The sequence below is a fragment of the Cyanistes caeruleus genome, chromosome 6 (assembly GCF_971803275.1).
Source record: "Cyanistes caeruleus chromosome 6, bCyaCae1.hap1.1, whole genome shotgun sequence".
Lineage (NCBI taxonomy): Eukaryota > Metazoa > Chordata > Aves > Passeriformes > Paridae > Cyanistes > Cyanistes caeruleus.
The window spans coordinates 59063550-59077513 of record NC_141706.1 but is presented as its reverse complement, the minus strand read 5'-3'; the positions used below and the strand labels follow the sequence as shown (position 1 = coordinate 59077513).

The following is a 13964-nucleotide window of genomic DNA, read 5'->3' as shown; positions in this document are numbered from 1 at the left end:
TGTAATGTCTCCTCTGGTTTTGAGACAATGCCCTGTAACTGTTCAGGAGTCTTGAATCAGACAGACAAAACAGTGGCAGACGTGACAGATGCTTTTCAGCAGTGTTTAATCAAGGTATTTAGGCCCATTAGACTTACAGACAAGCAAGCCAGCACCCCACTGCAACCCTGGCCCCCTCATCCACCTTCCTCTGTCCCCTCCAGCATTTCCACCTCCTCCCAGAGTCCTTTTGAACAATATGGGGCCTTTCATGGGCCCCAGCAGCCCCAAATGGAGGGACTGAGTCTGAGGCACTGGTGAACTCACCCCTGCCTTGGTGGCCAGAAGGCTCCAGGGGCCCTTGGGATGCTTGAAGGAAGAGCACAAACTGTCCATGCCTCAGCCCATGCACACCTTGTACAAGTTATCAGCTCCTCCACAGATGTTTCAGAACTGAGGATTAGAAGGGCGCCTGCTGGAATAGTTTATGAACATGTGGGTGCATTAATACTCCTGCAGCCAGGGATTGCCTCTGCTGGCTGCCTCTGCCACCACCAGCTCCTGAAAGCATCTCCCTCATTTCTGTTTCCCCTCCATGCAAGTCAGGGCTGTGACTTTCTGGGATGGTTTGCGGCTGTTTGTGTGAGCTCATGGAAAGAAGTAAAGTCAGTTATAAACCAGAGCTTGCAGGGCTGCTACTGGTTTTGGCCTGCATGAAGGACACGGTGCTTCAGCTGGCAGGTTTGTTTCCAATGTTGCATTGATGAGGAGCAAACACAAGCCCTCAGCCAGTCTGTGTCCATGTGAACAGAAATGTCAGGGCACACAGGCTCATCCCCTCCCTTCCTTTCCCTCAAGATTTTTGAAGAAGAACAAGGTGCCAGCTGGTGGCACTGCTGGTCACGCTCTTCTCAGAGGCAGTAGGAAACTGGTGCATTGCCAAGTGCTTTGGTGACCTTGGTGAAGGAGGACAGTGACCAAAGATACCATGACATGTTCCTGGAGGTTGATGTGACCCAGTACCTCCTGAAGATTTTTGCTGGCTGGGGAAGCTGGGCTACTCAATACCCATTTAATTAAACTCTGGGCATGACACACAGCCCATTTATTTTCCTTATTGGTAACTCTATGTGAGGCAGCATGTCACAAGCTTGAGCCCCAGCAGATACCTGTCCACACCACAAGTTAAGAATAATTGTCTCCTCCTGGGGTTAGAGGCAGAGACTTTGGTTTGGGCTACTCAGGAGTCACACCAAAGTGCTGCAACACTCCCTCTGGTTTTCACAGTCTGTGAATCATATCTGGCACCGTGAGAGTAATTTAAATAGTGTCATGAGGGCAGGGAGTGGATGCTGTTAGCCCACATCTACTCTGATCCTGGGGAACCCCAGTGGCAGCAGAGTTGGGGAGTGGTCCAGTCTTCCCTGCACTGGGCACGTGCCCAGCCATGTGTTTCACGCTGTGAGATGCTTGCTCACTCCTTGTACCGAAATCTGTGAGGTGAACCATCATCCATAAGGAGCACTGAGTGTCTTTTCAGGCATGTCCTTGTGCCCCTCCACAGGCTGTCTGTGAGACTGTCAGACCTTGAAGGGCTTTGCAGTGCAAGCAGTTAACTCTGAGTAGCCGTAAAATCAGGCAACTATAAAGTGAAAATTGAGCAGAAAAAGGTGTTAGGTCAGGAATTTTCCAATCCGAACTGGTCAAAACATGCAGCAGAGATCTGCTGTGCAAAAGTAATTGTTTTCAGAGGGCCATGTGTTCACAGGCTGCAATGACAAAGCAGAAATAACTTAGATAATTAATGTAAAATTTACCTGAAGAGAAACTTGGGAGTGTTTTCTGTAAGAGAATGGAGGGAAGGCGTCTTTTGGAAATTTGTATTTTGTCCATCTCAGAGGGACTTTAAGGAAGCAGCTGAACCTAAAAACCATCTGAGCAAAAAAAAGGTCCACACAGGCCCAGCAAGAGCTGCATTTTCTGAATGAGGCCTATCTGAATGAGCTGACAGATGCAGTTAATAAAAAATCTTTGCTTTTGGATGCTGAGAAGGGGATAATTTCTGATGTATGAAGGAAGGTTTCATGGGAAAGCTGGCACAATGAATAAGAAATGTGCCTACATTTAATAGGGATTTTCAAAAAGAAAGGGCGTGCTATATGGTCCCCAACTTTGTTTAGTCAGCTGGATTTGAAACACTGTGCTTGCTCAATGGTAATGACCATGTGAGCTTACTGTAATGTGGGCCAGGCATGTTGGTCAGCCTCAGCCAGAGGAGCTTCCCAAAGGGCGATGCTGCAGGACTTGGCCTGACATGACTGCTGGGTGAATCAGCGACTCAGTGGCTGCAACCTTCCCATGGAGAGAGAGGCAATGCTAAATTCATGGGCTGCTGATCAGAGTGAGAGGGTGTCTTCTTGTCTGCATCATAGAAATAGGGCATGATCTAAGCTGCAAGGGACCCCTGGAGGTCATCTCCCCCAGCCTCTTACCCAAAACAGGCCTGACTGAACTTAGATCGAGGTGCTGAAGGCATTTTCCACTTGAATTTTCTCCAGGGATGAGGAGCCCACCAGTTCCCACTCCTCTGATCTAGTGTCCCACTATTGTCATAGTGAAATATTCTTTTGTTATATTTCAGCTTGGATCGATATCTTCATCTGTTATAAAGAATGCTGCTCTTCTTTTTTTCTGTAGAGAGTATGAGATTTTAGAGAGATTTGTGTTTTACCCCCCAAAGATTAAAATAAGATTGTGCTTGATGTGGGTTTCCTGCAAACAGTAGCATAATGAAAGCTTATTTTGAAATCTTATCTGATCATGCCCTAGGAGAGGAGTGTGAGACACTGTTTTAGAGACTAAATATAGTTATTTTAAAAACAATGATGAGCTTCTTTCTTGCTTCCTTCTGGGAAAGATAAAACCATGGCTTACTCTGTATAAGCTTTGCCTGCAGTTTCTCCCGAGAACCAGAGATACATAGGAACACAAAACAATATTTCAATCATTCTTATTTTGTATTCTGGCAGCAGCTTCTGCAGCTGTTCTGGTCTAAAGTCAAACCTCAGGCTGCACTATGACTTAAAAGGTGCTAGCCCATGCAGGTGACATTCTGAATTAAAACCAGTTATCAAACAGAATGAGATAATTTTTAATAAAAGTCAGTTGGAGTTGTGCCTCTCTCTGGAAGAGGACCTGGACATTCCCTTCCCAGAAAGCAAGTTAATGCCTGCTGTCCTCAGTGGGAAGAGCAAATGCTCTCCTTCCCTCTGTCAAAACCTGCAGATGAGTGCAAGGGAAGGCAGGAGCATGGCCCTGTTTCCACCAGGCATTCAAGGACAAGATCTCACTTCTATATGGAGTGCTGAAGGAAGAAAGAGGCTGCTCTTGCTGACTTGGCAGAGGTCAGGCAAGAATCTCATGTTTTCTCTCCAGTGTCAATAGAAAGGAATCAGATCCAGGCTGGAGCTCAGTAGATGTGACCTGGCTCACCCAGCATATGCCTCCAGAGGAAGTCCTCCTCAACTGCAAATCTGGGGGAATTTTAGAAGGCAGAATGAGGTATTAACTGAAGGTTTCTCTATTCAATCCACATATGTGGATTTTGAGGTATCTTTTGAAATCCATAGGCCTCTGGTTCTTTGAAGATTGGAGCTGTCTCTTCCTGTCTGGAGGTGACCTGGAGCTGTGGATGATCTCCCAGGCCCATCCTCCCTGGCTGGTGGGTGTCTCCCACCTCAGTTGAATCCCTGGCCCACTGAGCCCCTCTGGGTGCCACAGTGTGTGCCCCAAATGCACCCACTGAAGATCCAAAGGGGACCAGTCTACTTTATCAGACTGGTGGGAATGTAACACCGAGGGTACAGCTTCCAGAGCAAAGGAGCATTTGCAAATTAAGCAGAATACTTTGCTTGTACTTAAGAAAACAGTGATGAGCCCAGGGATGGCCCTTACATTTTGGTGGCAGCTGGATGAGGAAAAAGCAGGGCTTAGCCATCAGGTGGCACTCTGAGCATGCTGTTCAGCAGAGATGTCACTCACAGTGTTCCTGGGATGGAGGAAATTCCTTCAATTGAAGAATATGACATAAACTTCATGAGCTGTGATTCATTTCAGGTTAACTCCCTTTCTTTATTCCTGCAAAATTAATCATCTGGCTACTGCATTGTTTTAGTACACAAGAGTCCAAGAAGAGAAGTACAGAAACTACATATTTTCCTAATGTTTCTTTATCTAAATATTTATTATGTGGCTTAATATTTTTTGCCAAAGTAGAATAATTCCAGTATTTGTTCTCCTGCAGTAAACTAGCGTATCTTGCATCTGTTCTGAGTTTGTGCCTGTCCTTGTCTTAATCTCCTATCATCGAGCTGATCTCAAAATAGGAACCTGAATTAATGATCTCCAGTTGTTGTTTTTTTTTTTACATAAACCCTTTCTTAACCTTTTCAGCCATTTAACGGTATTTGCAGTCTCTGCTATTGTTCTGCATGAGGTTTCACCTGGGAAGAATTTCACTTGAGAGCTTTTTTTTTTCTAGAATTACATACCTAGATAAAAACATAGTATTTCAAATGCCTTCCTGGTTTGTTACTTGATAATTTTTTATCAGTAGAGCATTTTCAACTTCGATATACCATCAGTAGTTTATTATTAGTGTGCTGGTTCTACATTAGTGCTTCTACAGGAAAAATTGTAGTGACAGCAATTGAAGGGTGAAACGAAAGAACTCGTGGTTAGCACTGCAGAACAGCACTGCAGACTATAAAATCGCTGCTCTGCTGCTTGAAGCCAGGATTTTGTAACTGGCATCAATGGGAGAGAGATCAGGCTCTGTAGCAGATGGCAAATACTACTCACACGCAGAAGACAGCAGGGCTGAACGGTTTTTGCACAATATTCTCCCCTTCTGCCCAGCATATTTGTAAAACATATTTTTTAACTTTTCTGACCTACTCACCACAGAAAACAATTTAATTCCTTACTCCTGCGTCATCTGACCCTGATATTTAGTGTATTCCCTGCCATTCATGGCTCCCATCCCCAGAGCTGTGAACAAAGCCGTGCTTGTTACAGGGAGAAGCATGAGCTCATCCATTGTAATCATCCGGCAGCTTTAGCTGCTGCTCCAAAGGAGGTTTTGTGGCAATTTCTGAATGCCTTCAGACAAGCCAGCACTGGATAAACTTCGGTTGAATCTTCAGGGAGCAAAACTGAGTGGATTAAGTGCTTGTAGCTGCAGTAAGAATAGGTTTTCTGAATGCAGGGAAACCTCGGTTATTCAGATAATGCAGTGGGGTTTCAGCTCCAAGCACAGCCCCTCTTGGAGGCTCAGGGATGCAAGGTCCCAGTGTGGGCTTCAGGCAGCCCCATAGCCAGTAACCCAGATAATCCTTTGATCCTCTGACATTCAGGGCTTCAGGGAAACAAAGGTGAGAAAATGAGAAATGCAAATAAGTAATTTTGAAAGTGTGAAGAAAATGACTTGTTGAAGCTTAAGCTTGCCGAAAATAGCAGTGAAACAACTTCATTTTATGCAGATGAGTTGTAATCACATGTAAATTGCATTTTTTTTTTTTTTTTTCAATTGGATTCACTGTAGATTTCAATTTAGAGACCTGCTCAAGGTCCCTGAAGGTCTATAATCTCTCCTCCAGTTTTGGCTCCAAGGAGGAAGACTGCTAAAATTATTCATGTGTTGCCTGACTCCTGAAAAATCGATCAGCCCATACCTTTTGTGCCTTAAATACCTGAGAGGGCTTGAAAGATAAACAGAGGGCACTGTCCTGTAGTCATTCACTACAAAGAACAGAGATAACAAGCTTGTAGGAGTTTTCCCACTGTACACCTGGGTACAATGAAGCAGCTGCAGCTCTGCCTCCATACTATCTTTTCATTACCTCATAGGTTAAAGAATAGACCAAGTTCTGAATTTTTAGCAATACATAATCTAATTAAAGTTATATAATCACAATAAGAGAGAAGTTCAAGAAATCTTCACAGGCTGTGGGACCTTGAGGCATTGCTTCGCTCCTCTGGACATAATTTTCCCTAACCATCACAAATTAATGTGCTGTTACATTTTTGGCATCACAGTCTGCTAGTGACAGAGGAAGGGGGTGCAATAGCTTGTTTTGGATTTCCTACATCTGACTTGTCTCTGTTAACAGAGAGAAGTCAAAGGGCATGCATACCATTTCCCCCCCTTCTTTGTAATTAGTTGTTAAACTTCCCTATAACTGAGGTGAGCCCACAAAAAAAAGTCACAGATTCCAAAGTCTTCACTCTTTTCTGATTTCTGTTTTATTACGTGAGCCTGACTTTGAATCTAAAAATTAGGAGCTCAGACTCTCCTCTTAATGTTGCGAGGGCAGTAATCCCTTTACATAACACGGGGAAATGGCATAATTCTGCCAGACGGCTGCAAACTCAGTGGGGAGCAAAGCATTCAGACCCTTATCTATTGTTTTCCTACCCTGACTCATCCCAAGTAAATTTTTTCTATGGTTTCTTCTGATTTTCAAATATAGTGTAAGTCTGGTTTTTGGTTTTTTGTTTTTCTCCTGGCCACACATCTGTCTTTTATAGTAAGTGCAGGTTTTTATTCAGCTAACGCACTCATTATTGGTGCCTTGAGAGAATACACACTGGAATTGCAGATGAAATGGAAAATAGAGCTACAGCAAAAAAGCACAGTAGCTTAAATCTAACTCATGACCTTTTAAGATTTGTGGGTTAGCTCTGTGCTACACATCGTGATAACGTGGAATTTCCTGGCTTTAGCAAAGAGGTACTCAGCTCTCTTTGCTCCAAAGTGCAAAGCATTTACTGCCAAAGAAAAGGGAAAATCTCCCTTGCCATATGCCAAGCTGGTGAGCTGTTTATATTTTTCCCAGCGAGATGGACACATGCATATTTGATTGTAATTTCTTTATGTTAAATTATATATTATGTAACATGCAGTCAAGAACACCAAAATAACGAAATCTTGTAGTACCCAGAAAAGTAAATAACTGCTTGTAATATTACCAGCTTGCTGGTGGTAGGGAGGGACAGAAGCACGGAGGGATTTATGTGACGTGCCAGACGTCATGAGATGCAGGTCTGCCAGAGCCAGAGATATCCTCTCTCACAGTCTCATGTTTTAATCCCCAGTCTTTCTTTCTTTCCATTAAGATAAAATATGTTTCCCTAATCCACAGTAGTTAAGGGCTTTTCAGGTAAGCCCTGAATCACTGGAATTCTCTGAAGCTTCCTCTGAAAAAAGCAGGGTGTTCAGCCAGCATTCATGAATATTTCAGCTGATGCCATTATTTTTTTAATATGATAAATATTACAGGGGAGAGCGGAGAGGCAGCGAAACTTTGCATTGGGAATAACAGTGAATGGAGACAGAATTCAGGGCAGGCAGCTTGTTGGTCCTGCCTGTTTACTAAAGCATCTCTCAGTGTGCCAGGGCGGATCGCCATCGTCTGTGTTTTTAAGTCGCTCACAACGCCTGTGCTGTGCAGGGAGATTTCCCATTCCCTGAGCGTCACAGTGTCCCTGTCCCCTCCTCATGTCACCAGCCACCGCTAGGTGATCTTCCACCACCTTCCTCACCGCCCTGCTTCCGAAGGGAGGGTGTAAACAGCCAACAAAATTTTCCACAGAGATGCTATTCATGAAAATATTTTTGCACGCGCTGCTTTGCAGCCTGTGAGCTGCAGTTTTGAGTTTCCTGGGAAGAAAGCCTATTAAGCTGCCTTTCTGCGGGATTGCCATAGCAACCCTTGCACAATGCCAATGGCCCAGATTCCCTTCAGCCCCTTCTTTCTCAACTGACAGCAGTGATTTTAATGCTCCTTGAACCAAATCTTTGCATGCGGAGACCGCTTTGGGAAAAAAAAAAAAAAAAAAAAAAAAAAAAAGCGGCTTTTAATCAGGACTAGTTGTTCTCTTTTCTCTTTCCTTTCTTCCCGGGAAGCGAGTGGGAAGACCTTTAGCATGGCGTCCCTCTCGGCCCCTTAAAGTCACAGCTGGATAGTGACCACAAAGCAGTCCCATGTTCAGCATTATTCCGAGTTGTGGGACACGGCGGAGATGATGCTTGCACAGGGATTGCTTTTTACAGATATTTACATCTTCAGGCAGGGATGCTGGGAGCACAGCAGGGAAATAGAAACGAGGCAATCACAGGAGCAAGGCAAATTCCCAGTTAAGCGTGAGAGCAGGACTGGGACTCGGAGCAGCAGCTCTCTGTAAAACAGGCCAGGCTGCTCTGCTCATTTTAAGCATCCCAAAGAGGCCAATATGTGACTACTGCCAGGTCTGGAAGCTGTAGTAGGGTCCCCCAGCAACACTTGCTAGGGCATAATGCCACAGTCAGGGTTGGCTTGTGGTGAAAGCTGGTGACAAGGGAGAAGGGAAAGCAGAGCCAGCACCTGAGGATGCAGCTCTGAGCCAGCTCCCCACAGGGCTGAAGCCACTCGCCATCTGACCACAGGCACAGCGTACCCCGGGTGTCCAGAGCTGCCAGTGAGCCAACATATGGGCAGGCACTTAGACACAGCTCAGGCAGGAAAAGAAATAAATGTCACCAGTGTCTGACTAATGTAACCCATGCTTTATGGGAAGCAGTCTCTGACTAGAGCTGGTGCTGGGGTGCAAGGCTGCCACAGCCCTCAGGCACCCCCTTTCTCTTGCCACTGTCCTTGACATCTCCCCTTTTCTCCTGCCTGCCCTCAGAGGGACGCTGTGGTTCATTGCCCGTGGCAATGTCATGGAGATGGTGACAAGGTGTGGGTAGCCTGGGGAAGGTCCCTGGAGGTGAGGCAGCAGGTCAAATGCTGGTGCATTGAGCTGCAGCGTCCCAGGGTGCTGCAACCACAGCTGCAGAGTGAGCCTGGGGTCCAAATCCCACCACATGAACCTTCTGCAATAAATCAGAGCTCTATGTGTAATGTCATTCCTGCTAACAGACAGACTCCAATCCCTTTCTCTCAACTGCTCATTGTATCCATTGGCAGCATTCCCCAGCTGCATCCCTGTTTGCTGTAAGCATCTGGCCCTCAGCAAACAGTTTGCTGCACATTTACGTGCAGTGCTTAGTGCTTCTGGCTTAAAAATCTGTGCAAACATTAGGAACAGAGGGAGCTCCTCAGCCACTGGATCCAGTCCTGGGCTATCTCAGGTAACCATGTCATGTATGCTAACTAATCCTCCCAGCAGTGCCCAGATGGAAGGATGAGCTGCCTGAGTCTATCTGGGGAAGGGAACTAAAGTGCATGATGAGCAGCTGAGATCTGCAGGGATTCATCCCCTCCCCATGTGAGCCTGCCCTGGTCAGTAAATGTGAGTGGTTACCACTCAGACAGGGTTCATGACATTGGTCCAAGCAAATGGAGCATGGACACAGAAGTGATGACGAGTGGAAACATGCTTTAGGGGAGAAATAGAGGCCAAGTTCTTGTCTGCACGAAACCAAAGAAGCTTTGTGAGCTGCCCCAGACTGAGAAAGCTGAGTCCTCCCTGCATCCCATTTTTCCCCGTGGATGCTGGATTGGCCTGCTTCAACCCTGCTGTGCTGTTTAGTGCTGGTGTGCTGCTGCCTGCTCTCCCCTGATGCCTTTTTGGGGTGAGGATGCCAGGCTGCCCCAAAGCTGACCTCTCGCTACAGTCACATCCTCACATAAATCCTACATTGACAAGGGCAACCTCCCTTTTTGGGACCTAGGAGAAATAATCTCCCTAAAACAGGAGCCTGCAGAGAGTCTTGCAGCAGCAGAGGTGATGAAGCAAATTCCTCTGAGCTGTAAATGTATTTATATCCCATTCCATCCTCTTGTGGTGAAAAACCCCTTACCAGTGCTGTGGACAGGAAGAAAACCATGTTTGCATTTATCTGCACTTTTTCCAGCTGGTGATTTGATGGCTTGTGGGATCTGTCTTTCCCAGTAATCCCCTGTGACCTGCTTCAGTGCTGGGAGGGTGGGAGAAGGAACAAGATGCTCCTTTGCTGGTTTTATCCCCACAGGGGGCAGAGGGACTGGGCATCCTCCCCACTGCCCCTCTGCCTGGGCAGCCTTTGAGCAACACTGAGGGCAGCAGTGGAGGTGGGAGAAGGATGGGATGGATTGGAAAATTTGGGGAAATTTTCATAGTTTTAAATAGACTTATAAGCTTACAAGCTTTTCATTAAATTTCCCTCATATATCTGCCGCTAATTCTGCCTGGATGAACTATAAACACTATCTTATTATTTCTTAGCCAAAAAAAAAAAAATATGAAGTTCTGAAGTTCCTATAGGGTTTTGCCTACTATAAATATAACATTCCTCCCATTCATAAAGATAACAGCCTGTACAAAATGAATTTTTACAGGATTATTTGCCACTGTGGGAGCCAGGCTGGGTCCCAGTTTGACCACTCACATTATCTCTGTGTCCATATGGGGCTGAGGAGCTGTGTACAGGCAGAGCTCCTGGCTCAGCAGGCTGCAGAGGCTGCTCCACTGCTCTCACTCAGCAGCTCTCAAAGACAGAACAGCACAAATATTTGTGTGTGAAGTAGAAAATAAATCGTGCATTTTCCTGGAGGACTGGTACATTTGTTTTATCATGCTATGCCTGCAAGTGTTTGTAAACACTGCGTCAAGTTGCCATACTACAGCAAGGATTAGGATTCAGTGCTTTAAAGCCTGTGTTGAGGCTTGAGATAAGTCTCTTTTTAATGAGGTATTTGAGGGCCACTCATACTCCAAAAAGTATGGTTTGGGTGTGTGAGTCTGCCCATGTTGTCGCTCTGAGCATGCTACAGCTGAAGGAGGTGAGTGAGATGCACAGCCTCCTGAACATCTCTTTCCAACCAGGGACACACAAATGCCATCTCACCAGAAAACACAAGTTTCTGCCATTGCTCTTCATGTGGCCCACGCCACAGACCAGGCCTCACACTGAGATCAAGGCTTTTAAGCAAGAACTAGGTTAGAAATTCAAGAAGCTGGAGAAAGTCTATATGAAGCTGGCAGGAGACACACAAAGCACCACAATTTCACCTCATAACAGGTTATAAACCTTGAGGTTTATAACCCAGGCTGCAGAAAACAACCCTTGAAATCCCATTTCTCCAGGCTGCCTGTCCCACTGGTGAGGTAGATTCTCCAGCCCATGCCCTGCTCCTTCACATGCTGCTGGTCCTCTCCCTACTCCCCCTGCTCCCATATGTGCCCCACGAGGCTGCGCCCCTCAGCTGCTGCTGGGGCTTAGCAAAGATGGAAAATTTCCAGAAAGATAGGGAGTCATCTCCATGGATATGTGAAAAAACTTACTACTGCATGTGTCTAACCATTTGCACACGAAAGAGGAGACCATAGCCCTCCCTTGGTAACCTTTCCAAGGGTGTGCTCTTCCATAGCTTAGAGCACGCATGCCTTAGGGAGGAGGGACTCTCCTTCCCAAACCTCTCCTGAACTGATGTTTGCTCCACATCCTGCTGGAAAAGGTGCTGAGCTCATCCTCTGCTTGGAGTACTCCTGGCAATTTTCTGGCTCATGCCATGTCTCCTCTGCCAGGCCCTCGCCCTCTCACAGCAGCAGCAGAGGAACCACAGGACTTATTAGGGCAAAGTTCCCCAGAGCCACTGAGCATCTCCTTGGTGTATGTCCAGCCATCCCATCTGGAGCTCCAAGAACTAGTGCTAATATGTCAGCTGCTGGACTGGCACTGCAACCTTCAGGGTGATAGGCCCTCAAAAAGCCTATCTGTGTTTCTTTTTGTTGTGAACAAGCTGAGAGTCATATGGGTGTGTAACACAGCCAACAGTTTCTATGAGACTGAGCCTTTTGGCAAGAACCTCACTTCAACTGCTTGCTTGACCCAACTGAACTGTACCTGGCATAGAGGTTGCCAGAAAATCCTGGTCCTTCATGATAAAGTCAATGCTTGAGATACAGCTACCCACATCTCATCTCCCTGATTTGTGACACACATAAACCATGAGATTATTAATTCTGTCTAATTTACTTACATATTTAAAAGGTGCCATGTATTTGAAATCTGATTGTCATGTGGGCACTGGCTTTACTTACAGGCTGAGGGTCTCACCCCTCTGCCTCACCTGGGAATTCTATTACTGCCAAATCTGTCCCTATGTATTTTATCTTTCTCTTTAAAGCTGGCAAAGCCTACCTCCACTGTTTGTTTGGGCTTTGGCTTTCCTTTTTTTTTTCTGTCATGAGTACTGAAAAACAGGCAGGAGGTCTGTTTATGACTTCTTGTTGGCCTTTAATGAAATACTTCACATTTTATGCTCCATTTTTTTCTGCTAACGCTGGCTAGTGAAGCTTGCTTTAGTACTCCCAGCTGTACTGCTTGGTTAATCTGTGAATGCTTCTAGAGGAGCAATGGAAGAGGAGAGATAAATATATATATATATATTCCCTGACTGGGACCTGCAGTATTTTGCCTGATTTCTCTGGTAGGAACATCTCCTTTGTGTACAGCTCTCACATCTTGCCTGCATCCAGGACGGTACCCAACCCAAGCATACACTATAATTTGTGTCCTGTTGGAGCATGTTCCCAGAAAAAGCCCTACATGAGTCATATCACTCTCCCAAACTCCCTGCCTGCTGCCAAGACGTCCAGCTGCATGAGGAGGAAGCACAAACTGTCACATGGGAATCTTTTTGACGGTGGTGTCCTGTCAGCCTTGTGCTCGTCAGAGCCTCCTCAGGCAGCGCTCGCCAGGCTGTGCCTCCTGATTTGCAGCAAGGCTCACTTTGCTGTAGGAGATGTGTGGTAACGAACTCCCTCTGGGTCACCTTCATCTGCAGCAGAAAACCAGGCAGATGGGGCCTGAGGGAAGCATTTCCATAATGAAACAGAGAGGCAGAGTACCTCCAAGGATGGCAGGAGTTCCCTTGTATTAATAACATTCTTAAATAACAAGCACTTTCGATAATCTTTTCTCACTAGCTACTCTCCTCAGAAGTCCCTTCATTCAGTTTTAGTGCATCCCCTTTGATGCACTTGAGTTTTCTCACAGCCTCATTCAGAAATTTTTATTGTATTTCAGTTCATTTGTGGACTCATTCACTGTTTGCTGCAGCTCCAGCATGGCTGTTAGTGGTGCAGGTGTGTTGCCATCACATACATCAGTGGCTCCTGCTGCAGATGTTGAGTTCAGCCTCAGTTACACTCAGACTGTTGTTTTCCCCATGAGATGAACTGAAACAAACAAGACGTGTTTGAGCTGCAGGGTAAGGAGCTGGAAGAAGGCATGAGTGGGAGGAAACAAGCAAGTGGTTTACATGGAAATTTCTTTCAAATGGCTTGTTTTCTGCAATTTAAAGTACAAGGACTAATGCACAACAGGAAATTTCTTTATTCCAGCAGTATTTTTTGACCACCCACAGCCAGAAGTCCTCAACGTGTCATATCCTTCCATGTATGTGTATGTTTTACGTGGAATGGAAATGTCCTACTACTTAGTTTTCCAAGGATAAACCACACCCTAGGGATAAAACACTTGGCTTCTGGTCCCTTTACGTGTGAGGACGATAATGCCCACCTGTGTAAATCACTTTGTTGCCGATGGCTGGAGCTGGCCTGTGTTAATCTCCACCCCAAAGTAACCCAGACCACTGGAGGAGGCTGATGCCATCTCGTTAATTTACCTTTGTTTTGCATTTTTCTGCCACAGGTTCTTTGGAGAGCCATGGAACTTTTACAGAACACAAGAACGACAATAAAGACTCTGGTTTGTTCATTGTGCTGCCAGCTGCAGAGGGCTAGAAGTGATGAGACTGACTTGAAAAATCACAAATCCTGAAATAATATGCATTTTTTCACATGTTCTTTTCCTCTACTTGGAGCCTCCAACTACAGCCAGTGCCACATGTTCAATTTTTTTCAGCAAAAGGGTGCAATTAAAAAGGAAAAAAAGACGGACGGGATAATTTTCAAGAGGTGAAACGTAGGAAAACAGTAACTACTGTGCGCATTGA

General features: G+C 45.6%; 1 long non-coding RNA gene across 1 annotated transcript; it reads left to right on the top strand.

Moving 5' to 3' along the window:
* The first annotated feature begins 13039 nt into the window (after positions 1–13039).
* On the top strand, positions 13040–13737 carry LOC147652727 (uncharacterized). The gene is made up of 2 exons (XR_015288583.1): positions 13040–13217; positions 13661–13737. It is a non-coding gene; the product is annotated as an uncharacterized LOC147652727 (long non-coding RNA).
* The last annotated feature ends 227 nt before the right edge of the window (positions 13738–13964 follow it).